The sequence below is a fragment of the Bubalus bubalis genome, chromosome 24 (genome assembly GCF_019923935.1).
Source record: "Bubalus bubalis isolate 160015118507 breed Murrah chromosome 24, NDDB_SH_1, whole genome shotgun sequence".
Classification (NCBI taxonomy): Eukaryota; Metazoa; Chordata; class Mammalia; order Artiodactyla; family Bovidae; genus Bubalus; species Bubalus bubalis.
The window spans coordinates 19,398,186-19,410,521 of record NC_059180.1 but is presented as its reverse complement, the minus strand read 5'-3'; the positions used below and the strand labels follow the sequence as shown (position 1 = coordinate 19,410,521).

The 12,336-nt window shown below is 44.8% G+C and overlaps 1 long non-coding RNA gene across 1 annotated transcript in view; it reads left to right on the top strand.

Annotated features, from left to right (window-relative positions):
• The first annotated feature begins 73 nt into the window (after positions 1-73).
• LOC102402106 overlaps positions 74-12,336 on the top strand; it is a 63,662-nt gene continuing 51,399 nt past the window's right edge. Inside the window, exon 1 of the long non-coding RNA XR_328686.3 lies at positions 74-132. This is a non-coding gene — a long non-coding RNA (uncharacterized LOC102402106). The remainder of the gene's footprint in view (positions 133-12,336) is intronic.

The window sequence follows — 12,336 nt, the reverse complement described above, 5'->3', positions numbered from 1 at the left end:
AAAAGTGAAAGTGAAGTCGCTCAGTCGCGTCCGACCCCCAGAGGCCCCATGGACTGCAGCCTTCCAGGCTCCTCCGTCCACTGGACTCTCCAGGCAGGAGTACTGGAGTGGGGTGCCACTGCCTTCTCCAAGGTGAGACTCTACTGGGCATCTAGTATATACCAGAAGTTGTCTTTACACAGCTGGCTACAAAGTTTACTTTGCTTCATTTCTTTTGTCTCTTTAAAATAATTTTTATTGAGCCTTTTTTTTTTTTTTCCTTTTCCAGACATAGTGATAGATGGTGAGAAAAAACAGCATCCCCTGCTGCTGTTGAGAGAGGCAGACATTACACAATGGATAGTTGTAACTGCGGCAGGTACTGCCAACGAGAGGAACATGGTGCTGAGAGTCTGTGTATTAGAGGAAATGGCCTAGTCAGGAGGTCTGGGAAAGTTTCTTGAAGAGGGGAAGCTAGAGATGAGAAACAAAGGAGGAGTAAGACCTGACTAGGCAAAGTTTAGTTCTCATGGAAATCCTACAAAGCAGGTAAGATTACCTCTGTTTTAGAGTTAACGACGTTGACTCCTCAGTGAGGTGATATAACTGCCCCAGGTTACTTCAGACTTAAGTGGCCACCCACAATTCTGAGTCAGCTAAGAAATAAGGTCTTTTATAAGCTCCTTGAGCCATCTGGTGTTTTTAGGAGAAGCAAGTGTCACAAGCAGCTCAGGTACATTAGGGAGCAGTGGAGAGTTATAGCTCAAAGTTTCAAGTCTGCAGTGGACAGTTATAGCTCAGCTTCCTTAAAGGAACTCTTGGAGCAGAGGGTATTAAGGCTTGCCCTGCATTATCTTTTAGGAGCAGGGTTATACATTCTTCAGGAATCACTTTTTATTTTTTTGTGTGTGGTCTTTCAGTGACACATGCATACACACCTATAAGTATATGTTTAATGGAAAACTTCAAACATATAGAAGTGTGTATGTATTTTCGTTGCTCAGTCGTGTCTGACTCTGTGATCCCATGGACTGTAGCTCACCAGGCTCCTCTGTCCATGGAATTCTCCAGGCAAGAATACTGGGGTAGATTGCCATTTCCTTTTCCAGGGGAACTTCCCGATCCAGAGCTCAAACCCAAGTCTCCTGCATTACAGGCAGATTCTTTACTGTCTGAGCCACCAGGAAAGCCCATATAAAAGAGTAGAGAGAATTAACTCTCATGTTTTCATTCTCTGCCTTTAACAGTTAGTGATTCATGGCCAGTCTTATCTTCCCTATACCTCTGTCCACTCCCCTAATCCTGGATTATGTTGAAGCAAGTCCCAGATACCATATTATGTCATCTGTAACTGTCAGGATGTACTGCTAAAAGACAGGAACTTCCACCGTAAACACAACTTCAATATCATCATAAATGCTTCCCAACAGTATCAAAAATTCCATAGTGTCATCTTTTAAAGATGTCTTATTTGTTTGAAAGGTGGTTTGGAAAGGAAAAAAGGGTCATAGATGCTGGACAGGTAAAAAGAACAAATATTCTTCATATTTTCTAGTTAGGTATTTACATTTACTTCAGTATGAAAATGTTGGCACCTTGGGAACAGAAGATCAAGCTGTTGAAAAAGTAGTGAATCAATCTGGGTCAATAAATGAAGCAGATCATGCTACTCAGAACCATCTTGGCAGAGTGGTTGTTTTCTTAATACCCAAACCCTAATGTCATGCTCTTCCCATGATCCCCAGAGGAACATTCATACCAGTCTCTCCTTGTTAGTACATCTGCTATCACAGCTGTTATTTTACAAGTAGCCCTGGAGTGACCTTTTGTACCATTGTCCTCTGTCCATGGTGCTGATCTGCCAGCCTTTAGCCAGCAACTAGAGCAGCTATAACTTGCTTTTGGCCAATGAGATTTAATGTAGGGTTACCATAAAAGTGAACATTAATTGTATATTAAGTGTATATTAATACATTATAGTTCCAAGAAATTCTATCAGTGCTTATGCTTAGTTAAAAAAATCCAAGCTGAAAGTGAAAAGTGAAAAAGTTGAGTATGTTTGTATTGGTGTGTCTATTTCAGACATAGTATAAATATTTTCAAATATGATTTCTTAACCAAATTATAACTAATTGAAATAAATTTCCATATCACAGATTAAGAAGTGCCTCTCCCACTGGTTTGATAATGATGGTCAGATAGTTGACAGAATAATAACCAATTAAATGTTCCAGCTCTTTTCACCACATTGAGTAATACAATAATGAAAAATTCTCAATTATTTCTTGATACGCATATGTAATAGTCAACGGTTTTTCTCTGCATCGCTATGAGGTGCTATGCTAGGCACTGGTGGGATAAGCAGAGACATAAGACATAACTTTTTTATTTGAAGTATTAACAGTAAAATGGGGAAAATTAGTCATGGAATTGTCATATAAACCTGCCTGGGAAATCCCATGGACAGAGGAGCCTGACAGGCACAGAGTCAAATGTGACTTAGTGACTAAACAACAAGAATAAATGTAGTGGAGGGATGCATGAAGGCCTGTGACAGTACAGAGTATAGCCTCTCTGGCTACCAGGAAAACCTTCATAGAGGGAAGCTGAGGGATGTTTAGTATTCGAAAGAGAGGCAAAACCATGAGCATGAGTGGTATTTTCATGTAATGGTGTGAAGTTGAGTGTGCCTTCCTTTGACCTTAGCTCAGGGGAAGGAAGTGATGAAAGATGAAGTTGTGCACAGGTGTGGAGAGCATTTGAACTTTATGAGGAAGGCAGTGGAAAGTATGCCTGTTCTGTAGGAAGGTGAGGGCATCTCTGTGTCTTTGGGAGAAAATCTGATTCCGTATAGACTCCTGGGCCAGATCCACTGTGGAAACAGTATTCGAGAGAGTACTCAGCATAGAAGGAATTGAGTAAGATGATTTCTAGGGTCTATTAATGTTTCTATATAATGTTTCATGCACCCATCCTTTAAACACCATCCTATTGTTCACTTGCTAAATTGTGTCCAACTCTTTGTGACCCCATGGACTGCAGCATGCCAGGCTTCCCTGTCCTTCATTATCTTCCCAGAGTTTGCTCAAACTCATGTGCATTGAGTCAGTGATGCCATCCAACCATCTCATCCTCTGTCGTCCCCTTTTCTTCCTGCCCTCTGTCTTTCCTAGCATCAGGGTCTTTTCTGATGAGTCAGCTCTTCACCTCAGGTGGCCAAAGTATCAGAACTTCAGCCTCAGCATCAGTCCTTCCAATGAACACTCAGGGTTGATTTCCCTTAGGATTGACTGGTCTGATATTGAAGCTAATTATGTTCTAGGCAAAATGTTGAATACCAAAGATACAGTGGTGAAAGACATACATGAGTCTTGCCCTTAAGAAGCTTACATTCTAGGTGGAGATTGGAGAAGGAGGAAAATAACATACGAGGAAACATAAATAAATAGCGTAACATCAGATTGTTATCAATGCTATGAAGAAAATAAATAAGATGATGGAATAGACTGTAACTAGGCAGAGGTTACTTTAGAAAGGCTGATCAATGAGAGGTTTCTCTAAGGTTTGATATTTGTGAGCTGGAGTCTGAAGGATGAGATGGAACCATAGATATGCAGCTAGTGGAAGAGCATTTCCGGAAGGAGAAAAGGCAAGAGAATGAAAGACCTGGAGGTAGGAAAGCGTGGAGTGTTCACACCATTGAAAGGAGGGACTTCCCTGGCGGTCTAGTGGTTAAGACTGTGCTCTGCCAGTGCAGGCAGCATGAGTTCAACCTCTGGTTGGGGAACTGAGATCCCACATGCTGTGCAGCACAGCCAGAAGATTAAAAAAATAATATATTAAAAACATAAAAGCTGAAAGGAGACCAGTGTGGCTGGTGCATACTGAGCAAGGGGAGCAGTGGGACCGGAGTGAGACGCAGTGTCAGGCAGGGGCCAGACCATGTTGCAGGAGTCTTGTAGGTCCTGGTAACTGATTCTAAAAATGGACATTTAAGGATTTTAAACTAGCAAGTGGCAAGATCTGATGTACACTTTAACAAAATCACCCTGGCTGATGTTGAGAGCGAATTGAAGTGAGGTAAGAATGAAGGAAGAGTAGCGAAATCGGCCTCTAGATTTAGTTCTGGCAAAGGGTGATGGTGACTCAGATTTGGGAGTGACAACAAAAGTGGAGAGAAATGGTTGTGTTCTATATATTTTGAATGTAGAACTAGCAGGCTTGGAACAGCTTGGTTATGGAGCATAAGAGAAAGAGGAATTGAGGATGGCTCCTAGATTTTTTTGTTTGAGGGTATTTGGGTTGATGGTACTACAGTATTTGACATGGAAAGAACTCATAGGGACCTGTTTTTTTAGAGGGAAATGGTGGCGGGAAGGGGGGCTTTCCAGGTGGCACTAGTGATAAAGAACTTGCCTGCCAGTGCAGGCGACCTAAGAGACTTGCGTTCAGTCCCTGGGTCAGAAAGATCCCCTGGAGGAGCGCGTGGCAACCCACTCCAGTATTCTCGCCTGGAGAATCCCATGGATGGAGGAGCCTGATGGGCTATAGTCCATAGAGTCACAAAGAGTCGAATAGACTGAAGTGACTTAGCATGCATGCGCGGTGATGGGAAAATCATTAATGCTTATTTGGTTGTGATATTTTGAGATCTTTATTAGAGATGTGTCAAGTAGACAGGTGGTGTACCTCAAGGGGGAGGCCTTGGTGAGGTCATCCTCATGTATTAAAAGTCATCAGACTTGAAAAGAACATATAAGGAAAGAGTATAGGTGGAGTTGGATATGACTGAGCACACATATACGTGCACACACATAGATATCGAAGGAAAGTGAAGCTTGGTTCATGCCCTAGAGCACCCTATTGTTTAGCAGACAGTGAACAAGAATTGTCATGGGTTGAATTTTGTCCCTTGCCAAATTCATATGTTGAAGTAGAGACATGCAGTACTTCAGAATGTGACCTTATTTGAAAATAGGGTCATTGAAGATGTAGTTAGTTAATATGACATCATACTGGACTAGGGGGGCCCTAATCCATTATGACATTTGTCCTTATAAAAAGGGGACATTTGAAAATAGACACCCACACTGGGAGAAGTCCATGTGAAGACTGGAGTTTTGCTACCACAGTCAAAGGACTAGCAGAAGCTAGGAGAGAGGCCTGGACAAGATCCTTCCCTGGAGCCTTCAGAGGGAGCGTGACTCTGCTGACACCTTGATTTCAGACTTCTGGCCTCTGGAACCATGAATGATAGATTTCTGTTGTATCCCTCAGTTTGTGGTATTTTGGTACAGCAGCCCTAGCTAACTAACTAATAGAGGAATCTTGCATGGCAGACTGAGTAGAACTCACCAGAGAAGTAGAAGGAAAACCATTTGAGTGTGGTGTCATAGCAGCCAAGGAAAATAGCTGTCTCAAGAAGGAGAAAGGGGGCCATTTTTATTAAAGGCTGTTGAGAGATTAAATAGGAGGATTAGATTTTGCATTATATCTGGGAATTCTTGTCCCTCCCCACCCCAAACCGCTCATGTTTGAGATTGACACTCAGTATTCACCTGTTAATAATGCATCAGCTTGTTTTCAGTGTTAGAAGGGACTTGGTGTGCTGCCAGGTAGAGTGACCTGATAGTTTTTGTTCTGGTTTGAGTATTTCTCATTTCTCCTGAGAGTTGCAGTGTCATGTGTCCCTCCTTTGTGTTTAGTCACGGCTTTGATTTGTAGGAAAAGATGGTTGCTACCTACTCCCCAGGAGCGTAAAAGTCTCAGTGAATGGACTGACCACTCAGTTGCTTTGAACTGGGTTCTTTGATGACTCCATTCACCATTCACTACTCACTGCTTCCTGTTTTGAATTTGGATCATCCCGAAACCACTCCATCTTCACGGCCAATTCCTTTCTAAGCATCTTTTTAGCTCTTTTTTTCTTCTGTTCAGAATTTATGCTCCTTTGCTGTACTTTTTCTTGATTGTCATCAATGTTATGTATTTATTATTTAACAATATTTTTTCTTGGGTCATTTCTAGGAACTTGGGCTGAGAGCAGAGGTAGGCACGTGCATATGTTCTGACTGTGATATGTTCCTTTTCTGTGGATGAGTGTTGATTTTATTATCATGCTATGTTTGTGCTCATGGAGCACTGATGCCTCCTGAAATCCAGGGTCTAATCAGAGCTCACTGGCCAGTCTCCTTGGACATTTCTTGTGAACTGGGCTATTAGATTTGGATGCCCAATAAATGTAGCCTTTATTTATTGACTTAACAAATGATTTGTCAGTTATTTACAATTATGTACATACCGTAGTTGGTGATACAGAGAGATATAATATAAGGTCTCTATTAATGAATTCATGATCTACATAGGAAAAAGAGCCATCCACATGAAGGATGCTAAATGGCAATGCAGTAATTAAGCAACATGAAGTCTTTTTGAAAGCTATTTCAGTTGCAAGTGAAGAAATCTAGTTTATATCATATTAAGTTACAAAAATGTTAACTAATGTGTTTTAGTGTTTGGAGCAGTAGGCCTTCAATAAATATTTGTTGAAAAAAAAATAAATATTTGTTGAGTGAAGGGAATTTGTTTCATATAACTGAAATGTCCAGGGAAAGTTTAAATTCAGGCACAGCTCTATCCAGATTATGCCCTCAGGTATAATCAGGTATCCGATTCCTCCATTTATTCAGCTCTGCTTTCTTCTGACTTGGCTTTATTTTCATAAAGGTTCTTTACATCCTATGGTAGCTGTTGGTCTTTCGGAAGAGAGTACCTGCTCTTTTATTTTTTTCCCAATCCAGCAAAAATCCTGGGGCTGACATTGATGAGGTTTGTTGACTTGGGTCATGTGCCATTCCTCAACCAATCATTGTGACCAGGGTGGTGGAATACCTGATGGGTTAGACCTGGGCCACATGTCCGTTTCTGGAGCTGAGCTTTCTGAGCCACTTCTGGGTCGGTAAACATGTCCCTGTACATGGAAGACAAAGAGAGACCAAAAAGAGGCAGCCACTCCAGATGGGTAGGTGGTGGGTGTAACAGGCAAGGGAACTGACACATAAGGCTTGGCTTAGGGGCCACAAGATGACTAGATCTCTGCACCCAGCCCCAGAATCTTAATAGTTTATGTAGAGGCTTTAATAGGGTTCAGTCATGAATACTGTCCAGATGGTTTCAACAACATACTGCTCTCTCAAGGCTCTGTCCTTGAAACAGCCCGCACTTTGTGGCAGTGGGCAAAACATACATTCCAAGGACAAAGGAAGGGAGTGAGGAGCCTCTGATTAGTGGGGTCCAGCTCATGGGTGAACTGGTGGGCATGTTCTCTTGGTGACCTCCTCTGACACTCCACCTAGCCCCCACTTCCACAGTGGGCCCTGAGTGGTCAGCAAGGGGTGTCGCCAGCAGGGAGGTGGCTTGTTGGGTGGTTATCTGGTCACTAGAGGCAGAAGCCACAGCAGCTGTAGAGGCACATACAAGAGAAAACACACATCAAGATAATGATTCTCAACATAAGTAACAGTTTTTCCCATCAAGAAGCCCATGATCTGAGCCATTGGTTTATTAAACCCCCTAGGCTAGGGGCCGGATCACTCAGGGCAAGCGCTTGTGTCCTCGTGAGGTTTGTTAAAGATGCTGTGTTAGCTGACTCATCCGGTGTGAACACACAACATCTTGTTTGGGTCATGGCACAGGTGACACCTTGTAGTAACAACATGCAAGGCCATCCTATTTTGTAGGATGGATTTTCTCACTGGACATACTTCAGTGTCTAGTAAGGACAGCCTTTGCTAGCTGTCCTAGAAGAGTTTCTGGGTGAACTTAGTAAGGGCTTCTGTGTGTGCTATGATTGTCCTCCAGGCCAATAGAGGGGATAAAGATGGAGGCCAGATGGAGTGGATGGAGTGGAAAACAGGACATGCCCATCTGGCCTTGACCGCAGGGAGTTTGGCAGCTTTTGTTACTCTGGGTGGATTCTCCCCTGGGCTCAGGAAAACCCAGGGTCACAGCGGCCCAACCACAAGTGGAAGGCATGGCCAAAGACCTGAGCCACACAGCCATTGGGTCACATTCCAGGTCATCTAGCAGATATGTGGTGTGACCAATTAGTGCCAAATCAGTCACTAGCTCTTAATGTGACAGAATGACCACACAGTTCAGTGATAGCCATCCCACACCCATGGTATAATTGTTTTTTTTTTTTTTTTCTATTTTATTTTTGGCTGCTCTGGGTTTTCATCGCTGCATGTGGGCTTTCTCTAGTTGAGGGGAGTAGGGGCTACTCTCTAGTTGTGATGCGTGGGCTTCTCATGGACGTGGCTTTTGTTACCACAGACCAACAGGCTCTAGGGTGCACAGGCTCAGTAGTTGTGGCACATGGGCTTAGTTGCCCCAAAGCATGTGGAAGCTTCCTGGTCCAGAGATTGAACCCATGTCGCCTGCATTGGCAGGTGGATTCTTACTACTAAACCACCAGAGAAGTCTGGGTCCTTTCTTTTTAGAGTGATTTTTCTGTTCCCAACATTGAGTTGCCCAGGTGCTCAAATGTCCGCCACCTGGCATGGACCCAAGTGAACCCACCCCAAATTTGAGTGCAAACCATTTGAGTGCAAACCAAATTTGAGAACCACCCATGACTCCAGTGATATTTTTAGGACCCTTCCTGTCAGCAGTTTGATGGCCTGGCTGTGTAGTTTGATTGACAGAAAAAGTGTGCTCTGTTCAGTGTTATTGATCGTAGGGGCCAGTCTTCTGGATCAGTGTTGGTGATATCAGATGAATGAAGAGTATTAGTTCTGGCTTGTCATTCCTTAAGGTACTGCTTTAGAGGCCTTCCAGTCCCCTCCCTGGAGTGGTGATACCCACTATGCCAGTCCTGACGAGTTGAGATGGGTAGCTGCCCACATACCCAACAGGCGGATTGATTGGTTTGCCAGACATCAGGTGGGCCCACTGTAGAAGGGTATCTCCATCAGGTGCCCATCCCAGGACTGGAAACCACAGGAGCAGCAGAAGACCAAGGTCAATAAGACAGAAACATAGCAGGGACTTATATGCAGAGGTCTTCCCCTTCTGTAAGAACTACAACTGTGGCCTGACCCTTGGATGTTAATGCAGCTGCAGCATTTAGAACTTGACCCAGTTGTGCTTGTGGGGAAGGTAGCACTGTCAGGTGTGAGGAGATGGATGGGGGATGGGTGGGGAATGCCAGACCAGGATCTCACCTTCTCCCCTCTTTGATGGTACGTTCCATTCCAGGTAGAGTACATTTCAGCTGGTCCGGCCTGCAGCAAGACAACAGGATCCTGGTGGAGACTGAGTAGTGCCCCCTCACCCAGGGGTGTGAAGGAATCCACCCATCGCAGTGGGATGTCCCCTCACAGATTCCAGTAGATAACACCCTTCCCAGGTGCAGCAGGGCTTGGTGTTCTCAGCACATTGATCCAGATGGGGGAGTCAGGGCAATGTCTGCCTCCAGAGACTGCCTACCCTTAGGGCATTGAGTTTTGGGGCAGGGGTCCCCTTACTGGCAGATGGGGCAACAGACCCTACTGGTTGTCATTCAAATATATTAAAGGCTGGGACAGTACTTTAGTCCACCTGACCAGGGAGATTTTACCTGTAAGTAATTTAATCTGCTTCTTTAATGTTTCCTCCTCCTTTTTTTACCGACACTGCTGCTGCTAAGTTGCTTTAGTCGTGTCCGACTCTGTGCGACCCCATAGACGGCAGCCCACCAGGCTCCCCCGTCCCTGGGATTCTCCAGGCAAGAACACTGGAGTGGGTTGCCATTTCCTTCTCCAATGCATGAAAGTGAAAAGTGAAAGTGAAGTCGCTCAGTTGGGCCTGACTTTTAGCAACACTGCAGCCTGTGGCTTATAGGGGAGGTGGGACCTCCATTTGATGTCATGTTCTTTTCCCCAGTCTTGCATATCATGACCTTTGAAAAGTGACCATTGATCACTGATTTTTTTTTTTTTTTTTTTGATGAGGGTAGTCAGTTTCTCTAATCCCCTAGTGGTGGCTGCCTGGTTTGCATAGTGACAGAGGAAAGTTTGGGTTAGGCGAGATACAGTAACCACACAAAACAAGGCATATTTAGAGCCCTCACTCAGAGGGAGGGGCCAGTATAATCATTCAGTCTTCCAGTCCCTTTCCAGTTGGGAACCCCAGTGGGTGACCCTAGACTTTTGCAGCTGCCTTGGAAATATTTGGAACACGCAGGTCATGCTGTTCGAGCATTAACCAAGTCACTGTATTTCAGGGGCGTGCAGTTAATCTTGGCAGTGCACCATCCCACTCAGGCACTACTGTGGTCACTTCTGTGCACCCATCTGTTGTATCTACTGAAGGATCAGCTGCCAGGGCTTGCACCTAGGCCACGTCAACTTCTGGTTGCCCTGGGGTGTTGGCACACTCTGAGCCAGGATGTGGAGGACAGTGAGGACTGACTGAAGCTCTAAACAGGCAAACTCAAATGACTTTGCACATATCCTGACTCCACAAGGGCTTATTCATAATCAGCCACCCCTCAGCTTTCCATTTTCTAAGCTGTGGGGTCAATCCCCTTAGAACAGCCCAACTGTCAGTGCAAAGGGCTAATGACCAGAGCTCAAGTGTGTGTGTGTGTGTGTGTGTGTGTGTGCTCAGTGGCTCAATTGTGTCCGATTCTTTGTGACCCCTTGGACTGTAGTCTGCCAGGGTCCTCTGTCCATGGAATTCTCCAGGCAAGAATACTGGAATGGGTTACCATTTCCATCTCAGGGGAGCTTCCTGACCCAGGAATCGAATCTGTGTTTCCTGAGTTTCCTGCATTGGCAGGCAGATTCTTTACCACTGCACCTGCTGGAAGTGATCACCAAATGCTGAGTTCAGCCCTCTGGCAACTGCAGTCCATTCCCGTTTCCCTCCAGATGGTGTCTGTGTTGGGCTGAAGAGCGACTGCAGTCCATGTGAACGGGTCACCACCCCAACCGGACTCGTGCAACAGGCATTAGCGGGAATCTCCCCGACTCCGTCCCTACAGACTACAGGGTTCTCCCCAGGATTGGGGGCAGGAGCATTTGGAGGGTCTCCACACTCTGCAGCGCCTGATAGCATGTGAGAGAACTTACATACAAGGCTTGTCTTAGTGCCTGTGGATGAGTAGATCTTGGTACCCACCCTAGAATTGTAGTAGTTTATATAGAGGCTTTGATTGTATTCAATCATGTATTCAGTCTAGTTGGCCTTCTACTGCACATTACTCTCTCAAGGCTGTATCCTTGAAGAGCTTTCACTGTACGACTGGAGGACAGGATGTATACTTATACTTCAAGGACAGGGCAAGGGCCTGAAGAGCCTCTGATTGCCCTGGTCCAGCTCGGAGGTCACCTGGTGGTCATGTCCTTTTGATGACCTCCTCCAACAGCCACATGGACCAAGAGTTTGGAAGCATTTTTTTTTCCCAAAGAAAAAAATCAGGTAGGTATTGCTACCAGAGGGAAGAATAAAAGATGCTACCCAGGTAAAACCAATGATGTTTGCTGTCTTACAAAGCTTGAGTGTAAGGAGTGCCATAAGACAGTGTTTAATTCCACCTGATTGTATAAAGAGAGCCATCAGTTCAAAGGATTTGGAAGTGGGCAACAAACTTTCTGGAGGAAACAAATTTAGTTAAGCTTGAGGAATGAGTAGGAATTGACTTGATAAAAGGAATTCTAGAGGTGACTGAGTGGAGTACAGGCAAGGGATCAGAGTGACCCGAGTGTATAAGTTGGTGAAGGAGGGAGGTTGGAAGTGCCAGAATGCAAAGATGACCTTAACAAGATACCTGGAGCTACAAGAGCTGCAGACAAGCCTTCAGGCAAAGTTGGCTTATGCCAGCCCATCGAGTAGTCTCCACCCTCATCTCTATGCCTGGATAACTACCCTTCCGGGTTCTGTAGCCGTTGCCTCTGGAGTTTTGGTAACACCTGCTACTGCTTTGTGATGCTGCTTCCTAGTTGTTAGCAAAGTCTGACATCCGTTTTATGCCCTCCTGTGACCAGCGTAGCTCACCTCTTGTAATTTACTGTGCCAAGTCTTTTCAGCCTAAGGGCAAGAAAAGTTTGCTGCCGACCTTTCCCCCCTTTCAGAGTAAGCCAACGGACGAGCTTACTCCAGCACTGTCAAACAGAAGAAAAATCCCTGCCGATCAGAAAATCAAGTGCACAAAAGCAAGTAGCAATTTGTAAGGAAATCAAAGCTCCGTGGGTGCAAGTCACATCCCTATGGTACCTCAGCTTTGCCTCTGTGAGTCCATAGAGAGACCTAACACTGTCCTGAGGTATTACCCAATCAACCAAGTTCATGCAGACAAGGAGCTTAGTTTCCTGA